The 12,231-nt window shown below is 33.9% G+C and overlaps 1 non-coding gene across 1 annotated transcript; it reads left to right on the forward strand.

The window, feature by feature from the left end:
• The first annotated feature begins 11,904 nt into the window (after positions 1–11,904).
• Trnas-gcu (transfer RNA serine (anticodon GCU)) lies at positions 11,905–11,987 on the forward strand. The gene has a single exon. It is a non-coding gene; the product is annotated as a tRNA-Ser (tRNA).
• Positions 11,988–12,231: the final 244 nt, after the last annotated feature.

The raw sequence follows: 12,231 nt of genomic DNA on the forward strand, positions 1-12,231 counted from the left end.
AAGGCAGTGAAAAGAGGGTGTTAGGGTGCCTGGATAGCAAGATAAAAACATCCAGTAAACCAAATTTCTTGATGTACCAGGATGTAAGAAGAAAGCAGTTAGAGAGTCTGAACAGGAAGGCTGATGAAAGAAAGAGGGAATGAAAGTCAAGTAAAAGGCCAGAAAGTGGGTGTAGCTATGGCACTATGGGACGCCTCAAACATCCTTCAGTGCACCACGGAAAATACACTGACGGCAAAACCCTCCTACTGGTTGATGCTCTGGATAATTTAGACGATGACAGATGCCATTTGATTGGAGGAAGCCATAACAGGAAGTGGAGAGTATCCATTAAACTGAAGGCCGGAATCCCAGGCTAGGCTCTTTGAATATATCAAGGCCGATAAGTGAACGATGCAATTATCTTAAGTTAATATAACACAGAAATAACTAGAAGCCACAAGGCCTTGTCATGAAGGAATATGAGAGGAAGCAATGGATTGCATTAACTGAGACGTAGCGAGACAAATTCGCTTGAATATCACTGTCAGGGGACAGTTTAGGAAACAAATTTTAGGACGAAACAAATTATTGGTCGATTATTGAGCTTTTGCTTATTTTCATCACTTAATTATAATTACTTTACATTCCCTTTATGTGAGAACACAAGTTATTCTCTATATGGAAGGTTGTTCCAGGACACTACAACCCTATCAATATGTAAGACATAGCAAAATATTACAATATCTGAATAGGGATAAGTTTGTTCCCTTTATTAAAAGGGAAACGATAATTTTAGAGGAAACTCGTTATGAACAAATCTTTGTGAAATTTGCTCATAGAAAGTTATTTGGATGCTCTAGACGTATGATGGGGTGTGAGGATTTCATATGACTAACGCATGCACATGCACACACAAGCAGAGAGAGAGAGAGAGAAAAAGAGAGAGACCTTACCTTACAGACCTTACAGTTCGTTCGGGTTGCCCCCAGGTCCCTCAGTGTGAGGCACCTCTAATGTCTACCAGAGAGTTGCTAGTACATCTTCCGGTATATTTTGAATCTTCCAATCTTGGATGGTCTGGGATGCAGTTTAGATATTTGTCGAGCTTATTCTTAAACACATCTACGCTCACTCCTGATATATTCCTCAGATGAGCTGGCAACGCATTGAATAGAATGCTGCATCATCGATGCTGGTGCGTAGTGGATTAATGTCCTGTGTGCTTTCCTTATTTTTCCCTGTTATAGTTTTGGCACTATTAATCTACCTCTCTGCTGCTCTTCTGATATTTTTAATTCCATGATGTTTTCTGCTATTCTTCTATCTGTTCCATGCCTGAATTATCATGTAGCGTTTCTCTTTATTCCTTTCCCTTTAGACTCATATAAGTTTTAAGGATTGTAGTCTTTCCCAGTAGTCAAGGTCCTTAACTTCTTCTATTCTAGCTGTAAAGGACCTTTGTACACTCTCTATTGTGCAATATCCTTTTGATACTGTGGGTACCATATCATATTGCAATATTCAAGTGGACTACGAACATATGTTTTATAAAGCATAATCATGTGTTCAGCTTTTCTTGTTTTGAAGTGCCGTAACAACATTCCCATTTTGCTTTACATTTTGCCAAAAGAATTGCTATTTGGATCATTGCATAACATGTTCCTATTCATCATCACCCAAGGTCTTTAACTGCTTCCTTATTTGTGATTGTCTCATTATTAGGTCCCCTATATGCATATAGCTTTCCTTCTCTGTCTCCATAATTTTTTGATTCAAATTTATCAGAGTTAAATAACCATCCTATTTACCTCTGCCCAATCATATACTTTGTTAAGGTCTCTTTGTAGAGCGTTCCTATCTTCATCACAAGTAATTTCTCTACTTATTCTTGTGCCATCAGCGAAACTACTCACTACCGAATCCTTAACATTACTGGTCTATGTCTTCAATTATAATAACAAACAGTATTGCAGCTAACACCGTACCTTGTGGCACACCGGATATTACCTTGGCTCATCCGATTTCTTTCTCATCGTTTGCAATAACTATCTGTTTTCTGTTGTGTAAAAATTCTTTTAACCATCTTCCTACTTTATCCACGATATTGTGTTTTCTAATTTTCTTCGCTAATATATTATGGTCTACTTTGTCAAAAGCTTTTGCAAAGTCTAGATACCATCTGTTTCATTTTTCTTCATTACCCTTTCATACACTTTCATAAATATGTGATGTTAGACTCACAAGCCTATAATTACTTGCCTCTAGTCTTGATCCACTTTTGAATGTAGGGGTAATATATACTAATTTGTGCTCATCATAAATCTTGCCTGTATCTACACTTTGTCTTAATAATATTGCAAGTGGCTTTGCGATAGAATGAACTACTTTCTTTAACAAAATAGCAGGAATTCCATCAGGCCTTGCTGCAGCTCCATTTTTAATTTCATTAATAGCCTGCACAATATCAGCTTCATTAATTTCTATGTAAGCTAAATATTCACTATTTTCGTCCCTTACTTCTATATCATTATCTTCATTATCTATTCTAGGGGTGAATTCTCTCTTATATCGTTTCTGCCAATATGTTGCCAAATTTCCTTTTTTCATTCGTTAATCTCCCTTCGATTCTTAGAGGGCTAATTTCTATTCTTCTTTTATTCATCTTTTTCGCGTATGAGTATAATAGTTTGGGGTTTTGCTTGATATTTATTAGGATTTTTTCTTCCAAGTCCCGTTTTTCATTTTCTTTTGATTGTATAATCTTTTGTTCTGCATTTTCTATCTTACTTTTTAGTTCCATAACTTTCCATGCATTTTTTTTTCTTTTGCAAGACCTTTTTTCCACTTTCTGATTTTCTGGAACAAGATTCTTCTGTCTCTTGGTATGCATGACTGATGTTTACTTTTCTTCTTCGGTATATTTATCCACTATTTTCTCTAATATTTTATATAATATCTCCGTTGTTTACCCTTATGTCATCACTTACGAAAATGTTATCCCAATCTTTGTTTAATTTTTCATTTATTTCTGACCATTTTATATTTTTACTGTAGAAGTTGTATTTTCCATATCCTTCCCACTTTTTCATTTCTTGCTTATCTCTGTTTTCACTTGCTTTGGAATGGACTGTTAATTCTATGACATTATGGTCTGAATACTCGCATCATAAACTATTATTTCTTTAACATAATTATTCTCGTTCACAAATACTAGTCTAAAGTATTTTCCTTTCTTGTTGGCAGGTGATTTATTTGTTGAATGGTTGTATTCTAGTAGCATATCTTATAGCTTTTCGAATTGCCTCTTATCTTCTGCACTACTATTACTCTCTTTTTTATATGTATAAGTACTACCACAATCTCCTATTCGTTCTTTCCAGTCTACGAAAGGAAAGTTGAAGTCTCCAGATAGGAGAATAGTCCAGTCCTTGTGATTTCTACATATATCATCCAATTTTTCTATTATTAAGTCAAACTCTTTAGTATTAAGGAGGTCTATATATTACTATGTTCATTAATTTTTCAGATTCAAATTCTACCGCTATTAGTTCATATTTCTCATATATTTTTCCTTGTTTTTTGTCTTTCCCATATATTGCGGTTCCCCCTTAATTCCTATTTTTTCTATCTGATCTATAAGTTTGGAACCCTTTTATTTGATCATCATTCCCAGTCTCTTGGGAATACCAGGTTTCACTTATATTCATAATATCTATTTTCTTTTCAAATTTGGGGTTAGTTCTTCTAAGTTCTCTATTTTCTTTTTGAGTTACTCGTAACTAACCCTACACATTCATCACTATGATGGTTTGTGTGTTTTCTCCTTCATTTAATATTGGTAGTAATAAGGATTTCCCCTGTCTCTTTCCTGTTTCTGGTATGTTGTTCTTTTTTTCATTTCCAGAAATTCAGATAATTAAAAAAATCCAACTTTTTCCATAATATTTGATCTTCCTTCATCATAATTATTCATTTTGTATCTGAATCTACAATTTTCTCCGTTTCTGCAATATCCTCTTGCATAATAAATACAGTTACTTTATCTCTTGAGTAGAATTTTGGAGCTGATGCTTTGAAAATTTTTTTGCTGACTCTCTGGCATATCTCGTTGATGGCTTGCTTTTTTCTTTTAACCTGATATTCTTTATTCCTCTCTTTATTTGTTTCTTTCTTATTTGGATTTTCTACTGAGTTGATTATCTATTTGATTATGATTCATGGCTACAGGGTGCATATATTTACATTTTTTTGTCGAACTTTATATCCTTTTCCTTCTTTTTAGGTTTTTGAATATTTTTGGATGCAGATCTCTGCAATCATCCTCATAGCCATCTAGGTATGCACTTACCATATATTCATAGTTGTGACATACCTTATGGATGTTTGTAGTAACATCTTTCTCCAAATCTGCAATTCCCTCTTTTCAAAAGGTTGCAGACTTGTCTTTTTTGTCTTTTATTTTTTTCCTATTTTCCCGTCATTGTGGTAGATCTTTAGTAAGGCCTCGTTCGGAGGGATTTTTTTTGTTTTCTTTTGTTTTCAATATCGTAGAATTTATTTCTTTATAAGTATGCTGCTTTTATTGGCCTCATATGTAGTATCAATGAGTATCTCTGCATCCATACTTTTATCTTGTTCCTTGTTTTCCTTATTTTTTTTCTGTCATTTCAGTTTGTTTATTTCACTTCCGTTTTCCTCTTCTTCTTCTTCCTCTTCCTCTTCTTCTTCATCCTCAACTATTTGTACATTCATACTTGATTGAATAACATTGTCTATCCACGATAGACATGTTGAACAAAATATTCTTGTATCTTTTCTCATATCTTGCATTACCTCAGCACACTGTGGATGGGTCGGAATGTTGCATGCAGAACATTTCTGATTAGGTTTGTTGATTAACTATGCTATACCACACCTTTCACAGTTTGCATGCTTTTGGCATTCTTTTTCCTAATGCATCAATTAGGATATTCACAAGGTTCACCTTATTCATTTTCTTTGTCGGAATATGTTGGTTTATGTATATTTTCTTTATGAGTCTCTTGACCACTTGGATTTTATTTGGAACTTCTTCAATTATTTGTCAAGATGTTTTCAGTTGATTTGTTCCAGTTTGAAGGATTATATCCTTCTACTATATCTATGAATGCTTTTGTATCTTTTTGGTTAGGACTGTTGCTGATCTCATAGATGAGAAATGCCAGTTCCCTTCCTGCTACCTCATCGTATTGAGAATTTGCGAAGCAAGCTAAATTTCGCCATTTCTTTCCGCAGTTGGAACCTACTGCCATCTTGTTCTGATTTACAGTATTTCACTTGTTAAACTAACTTAGAAGACGCTTTATCCTACTATTTTCACACTAATCTTATCACGATAGTTCACGAACACTTCTAGATATCAAATTCCAGACGTATGTTAAACTTGTGATATCTGTTGATTAAATGATTTCGCGCAGGAACGTCTCACCAAGCAAGATGGCTACTACGAGAGAGAGAGAGGAGAGAGACAGAGAGAGAATCTAGGCCACTAAGAAGGGTGTATGTGCATTGTTTGTATTTGTATCAATGCTATTTTACAAGGCATTACTTGCGCGAAAATTCTTTTCTTTCATAGCATACTTGTGAAGAAAGTCTACAATAATATATATTTTTAATAACTATTGATAAATTCGTCTGTGTGTGTGTAGGTGTGTGTATGTATACTGATTACCAACGCACCATGTTATTCACTGGAGCATTTAGTTTTAAATCTAGGTGTATCTTTTCCCTTTAATGCCAGACTTGCAAAAACAATCTTGACTTCATAGTGGCTTTTGATAAATTCATATCTGACAGAAACTACAATCGTGAAGAGATATGTTTAAAAGGTGTGTTACTAAATGCTTTATTTAACTGACCTAATAAGAAATATCCTGTTCATCCATAGATTGTGACAGCCATCCGCTCGCTAAAAAAGTTAGTAGTTATAATAAGTAGATCAGAGAAAGACGGCAAAATCGTAATAATGAACAAAGACTTCTACCTCGACAAAATTAACCAACTCCTTAGCGACATAAACACTTACGACAAACTGACGAAAAATTCCCTACTAAACGTCCCTACAGAACTTTTTCGAAAGTAAGATTAATTGGCCAAGACAAAAAGAGTATTGAACTATTAGAGAAATTTAAAGTAATTAATCCTAAACTCCCCTACTTTTATGGCCTTCCCAAAACTCACAAAGACAACCTTCCATTCAGACCCATCGTTTCATATGCCGGAGCTTTCAGTTACAAAATTTCTAAATGGTTAGCTGGCCTCCTTTCCCCTTTTTTAGGCACTTTTTCTCCCAGTCACATGAAACATTCGGAAGATTTTTTGTCACAAATTCAGAGAAGCACATATGCCACTTCACAACTAAAACTGTTAGCCTTGATGTAGATTCCCTATTCACAAAAGTACCAGTACAGGACGTTCTTCAGTTTTTGAGGGAAAAATTATCCCCCTATTCAGATCATTTCCCTATGGCGCTTGACAAAATGATAAATTTAGTTGAATTATGTGCATCTCATAACGTATTTTCATTCGGGAATCATTCTACAAGCAAAAATTCGGGTGTAGTATGGTAGTCCTTTAAGTCCTGTTTTTAGCCAATCTGTACATGGAATACTTTGAAACTACAGTAATAAATGCAATAAAACCCAAAAACATGCTGTGGATGAGATACGTGGATGATATCCTAACATTTTGGGATAATAGGTGGGCAATTTTAATGAATTCCTCTCGAAATTAAAACACATTAGTGCCCAGCATCAAATTTAAAGTTGAATGGGAAACAGACAACAAAATTCCTTTTCTTGATGTTTTAATAATCAGAGACACGACAGAATACAAATTTACCATATACAGAAAACCAAAGTTCTCACTTTCATACATTCACACTTTAGCTATCACAACATTGCTATCAAGATAGGTGTAGCCAGTAACTTGTTCTTAAGAGACTTACGAATTTGCTCCCCAGATTTCCTGGGAAAAAAAAAAATTGAACTAATTCGTAAGCAACTTTCGTCTTTAAAGTATCCTGACCAATATAATTGAGAAAGCAATTCATAAAAGCAAACGTAATTTTCAACCGACCCCCTAAAGACAAAACAGTTTATACACCCAACAATAAAATAAATTCCCCATCTGGACACGATTAAGAAGGTGACTCCAGTCCCCTCGGAAAATCTAACCCTTTTGCATATACTTACCCAAACACCTTAGCCAAATCCCTGATTAACGTCCAACAAAAGACATCCTCCAAGGACACTGGGGTTTATCAGATTCCATGCCAGGACTGTGACCAATCTTACTTCGGATTTCACAGGAAAATCACTTCCCAGAGATTAATACAACACTAACGGTCAGTTAGGTATGGACAACAGAACTCAGCTATTTTCACCATATAAATGAACATAACCATAGAATAAACTGGAATTTGTCACATATAATTATAGCAGCAATTGCCGGTACAAGAGTCAAATGATGAAATCGGCCTTAATAAAAGAGAAGCAGGTAATGAACATCTCAAAAAGAGCGTGGATTTCAGATGTGATCGACACAGTTTCATTCAGGCCAATGCTTAAGATAATAGGAAGATTATCAGCGGAGAGACCTAGATTGGCTTACCTGTGGATGGAATCTCTTGGTATAAAATACCACCTTTTTTGTAAAACTTTTCTCATTCAGATACTGAAGAGAGAGACAGCAGTCTCTGAAAGATAGTATTTTTCTCTCTAGATTTTGGTGTTTTTATGAGCTCCCTTTATTAGATGGAATTCTGTTGTAACAGAACTATATATATATATATATATATATATATATATATATATATATATATATATATATATATATATATATATATTATAAATGTGTGTGTGCATGTGCGTATGAGTGCATATATATATTATGTGTATTCGATAGATTATTAAGAACGCTAAGGATAATAACCAGAATTAGAAAAATAAGACTCTTTCTTTCTGTCTGATGTCCTGTCTATTTCCAAACACAGACACGCACGCGCACGCGCACACACACACACACACACACACACACACATATATGAATAAAAGTACACAGACATCTGCTCACATATTCACCATTTAAGTGAAAAATAGAATTCCATGTAGAGTAGTTTATCCAAAAACACTTTTGCGTACGCAACTGAAATTCAGATGGGAAAAAACAAATTTCACAACAATTGGCTGACCAGTGGCACTCCACCAAAAATTTAATCATTCCGTCGTATCCGAGCTGTGGCACTCAAGAAGTCAAATTGAACTGGCACTGAATTATAAAACCCTTAATTCAAAAGAGGCTTTGGAATGGAGTGCTATGGTGTGAGTTGATGCGGAACTACAGTGGAATGCTTTGCCATAATGGGTTATTAGCTTGTACCGAATAGTTGTTAGTCAGTTGTGGTGATAATGAAAGGAATTTTTTCGAGAACATGATATATATATATATATATATATATATATATATATATATATATATATGATATATATAGATAGATATAGTATATGTATATATATATATATATATATATATATATATATATATATATATATATATATATATATATAATAAACACATCTGTCACGATCATACTAAAAGTATGAGACCCTACCCACTACATGAGTAACAAAGCTTCGTTGTCGAAAACGACTCTATAAGAGAGAAAACACCACCAAAACCCGTCTGCTTTCGAAACCGCTGCCTGGGGGGCGTGCAAGGGGAAAGACAATTTTTCTCGAGCCCTAATACTACATGGGTTTTTAAGTTCTCATTTCTGGCTTAGGACCTGATTAAGTATTCAGGAAAGGGAATTGGTGAGCTGTTAAGCGTATTTCTGAGAATGGTCACGAGCATTTATTTTTTATTAGTGGGGTGGGGTTGGAAGTTAGTTTTTTTTTGGGGGGGGGGGGATTCAGAGAAGTTGTAAAGATAGAGAGGGGGACATTTTCCAGTCGAAGAGACTTCTAGGGTTAAAAAGCCACAAGAATTTCGGTTCGATATTCAAAGGCTGATTTCAGTTTTTACGTCTCGTGGAGGGAAATAAACTTGACGATAAGAAACAATTGAATAGAGTAGCAATGCCTGTCATTTCTGTTATCGAAGTGATTCATTTATTATCATGATGGTGATGTTGATCGTTATTATCAATGTATATACATAATATATACCATAAAAAACAGCCAAAAGTTTTCCAGTGTATTTCAAAACGCGTGCATCAGAAGCGTCATTTTGTTCTTGCCTTTATGACACGATTTGAATATTTCTGAATTCTCTTTGGAATTCGACGAATCGTGTGCCGCTCACATAAAAATATCCCCTTTGCCCTTGATCGCTCCAAGGACATGCAAAAGGTTTCATGTTTGTTTATAACATAGTCTTTGTTAATATTTTTACTATATCCTCTTTCATGTTGCGCTGCTATTACAAAACTTCTTATCTGCGTTGTATATAAACCTTTTTGGCGTATTCGCTTTTTTGATAACTTTGTATTTTATATAGTCATCTCGCCTGCACTAATATTATTATCGCAAAGAGGCTTTTGATACTCTGGAAATAGAGTTTCTTTTCAAAGTCTGATATCTGTTACTCCCCTTCACTGTTGTGGTTTTTGTTATGACTCAGTTCCATCTGCTCTCTTGATTATTATTATTATTATTATTATTATTATTATTATTATTATTATTATTATTATTATTATTATTATTATTATTATTATTATTATCACTGGCGAGAGAGTCAGCAATCAGAAACCCCGTTCAGCATTGTCCCAAATTCTTTCCCCCTCGACCCTACCTGTCATGGGGTCGGATTTAGAGGCGGCTGACTAAGTTAGGCCTTTGTAAATGTCAGTCTGTAAAACGGAAATGCCAGATGTCCTGAAATGTTTCTTCTTCCACTACCCAAACCCCCTTTCCTGGAATGGAAGGATCTCTGTGAGTTTGTTTGTTTCTATATCCTTGGTCGTCTGTTGTATTATTTTCTTTTAGTAACTTAATAGAGTGTTTTTTTTTATTTGTGGCTACTGATATATTACCCATCATTATGAAAATACTTTTGAAGGTGGAAGGACTTAAGCATTTGTGTGTTAATAATTCGGATAATTAAAATCATGAATGGGAATCAAACTTTGCTTTTAATTGTGAGATTAAATAAAATCTCTCTCTCTCTCTCTCTCTCTCTCTCTCTCTCTCTCTCTCTCTCTTTGTATTTCCCCTTTACTTACCGTACTTCTTAATAAGAATCATATTCTTTGAAAACTTGAATTTCATTCAGTGGATCCTGTCGGTTTGTTCCATATGAACAGAGTTCTCTTCATAATAATAATAATAATAATAATAGTACTAATAATAATAATGTAATAATAATAATAATAATAATAATAATAATAATAATAATAATAATAATGTATTGTTTTTCAGGATGAATCATCTGTTGACCACGTGTGTTGCTCCTCCAAGTTGTGGCTGCCTAAAAATCGCTAATCTTGCCCTCAGTCGTTTCCCTCGTTTCTGTAGAATGAAATTGACCTTATTGCTAATCTTGTAATGTCAAATTGGATATTAAGCCTACTTTTACTATGTTTTTGCTCTGTATGATCAGTTGTGCCTTAGTAAAGGGTCGTGCTAGACGAAGAAAGTATTTCGCTTTCCTTTTCCTTCGTGGCAAAAACCTTTATTTATACATAGCATCACGTTTTATATACTTCGTGATCAAATTATTCATATATATATATATATATAATATATATATATATATATATATATATATATATATATATATATTATATATATATATATATAGATATATATATATATATATATATATATATATATATATATATATATATATACATATATATATATATATATATATATATATATATATATATATATATATATATATATATATATATATATAGTGACTAAGTTCCTTGACCAGTCCTACATTCGGGAACAGCAACAAAATTCTACCCGGTATACAAAACGTGAAAATATGAAATAAGTGGCTCTTAAATTCTCACTTTTACATAACCTGAGACGGAAGTATGATTATTCCTTCGAAATCACTGAAAGAGAAGGGCGTCTAGGAAAGAAGAATTCCAATTTCTTTTGGTTCTCTCTCCAACTTTTATTAACAAAAAATATGGATCGTTTTTGGGAACTTTCATATAGGGAGGACCAGCCTCCTTTCCTATGCAAATTATTCGACTGGAATAGGACGCTTTTCGAGTTCGGCGTTGCAGCCAAAATTGATGGCTCCTGGTGGTACCTGGCTTGTTACTTAACGACATCTGTTATTATTATTATTATTATTATTATTATTATTATTATTATTATATTATTATTATTATTATTATAAGCAGTAAGAACAAGTAGTATTCAGAAGATGATCCCTATTCATAAGGAACAAGCCCATCACAGGTACCAAAGGAATACGGTGTTCATGAGAAAGAAGTAACGGAAGGTAATGGGAAATACACAAAGAATAGCTCACTTATTAAAAGAAATAATTTAACAAGTTAATGAATAAATAAAAAAGAACATAAGTCAATAATTTACATACAAGAATTGTATTAGGGTAGTAATGCACTGCATCTTCGCTTGAACTTCTGATGCTATAAAATATAAGACAGGAAAATCCCCAATTTATAATTTTCATTCTTATGTATTTCCTACATTTGTGAATGTCAAAAGGCTACTAATTTGTGTAAATTTTTTTGCATATTGTTTTGCATAAAGAAATTTATGAACGATTTATGAAAATTGTATAGTTTACAGATTAATCTAGTGATCACCCACAGAGGACGTCTAAATAGTCCTTAAACATGTCACTATTTCCTTATCTTATCTCTTATATCTCTTGATATCTCTTAGTCCTCTTCACGACGAGGTGGCCGAGTGGTTAAGGCGTTGGACTGCTAATCCAATAGGGTTTTCCCTGCTGGGTTCGAATCCCCATCCTCGTCGGAATATATATTTTTCTGAATGAATATCGTTCGATCCCCAAATCAATGCGTGAGTGAAAAGATGTGCTTGCATGTTTCTGTTGACTACTTAGAGAAGTGAAATTTTAAGGGAATTAAGTACCTGTTTGTTAGTCGACTGATGCGGGTTGTTGTAGAGTACATCTCTCTCTCTCTCACTATTCCAAAGACTGTGGTGTAATAGGAATGTTAAATGGAATCTATGCATAAAACATCCTCTCTCTCTC

This window comes from Macrobrachium nipponense, chromosome 1, assembly GCF_015104395.2.
Source record: "Macrobrachium nipponense isolate FS-2020 chromosome 1, ASM1510439v2, whole genome shotgun sequence".
In the NCBI taxonomy this organism is placed as follows: Eukaryota; Metazoa; Arthropoda; class Malacostraca; order Decapoda; family Palaemonidae; genus Macrobrachium; species Macrobrachium nipponense.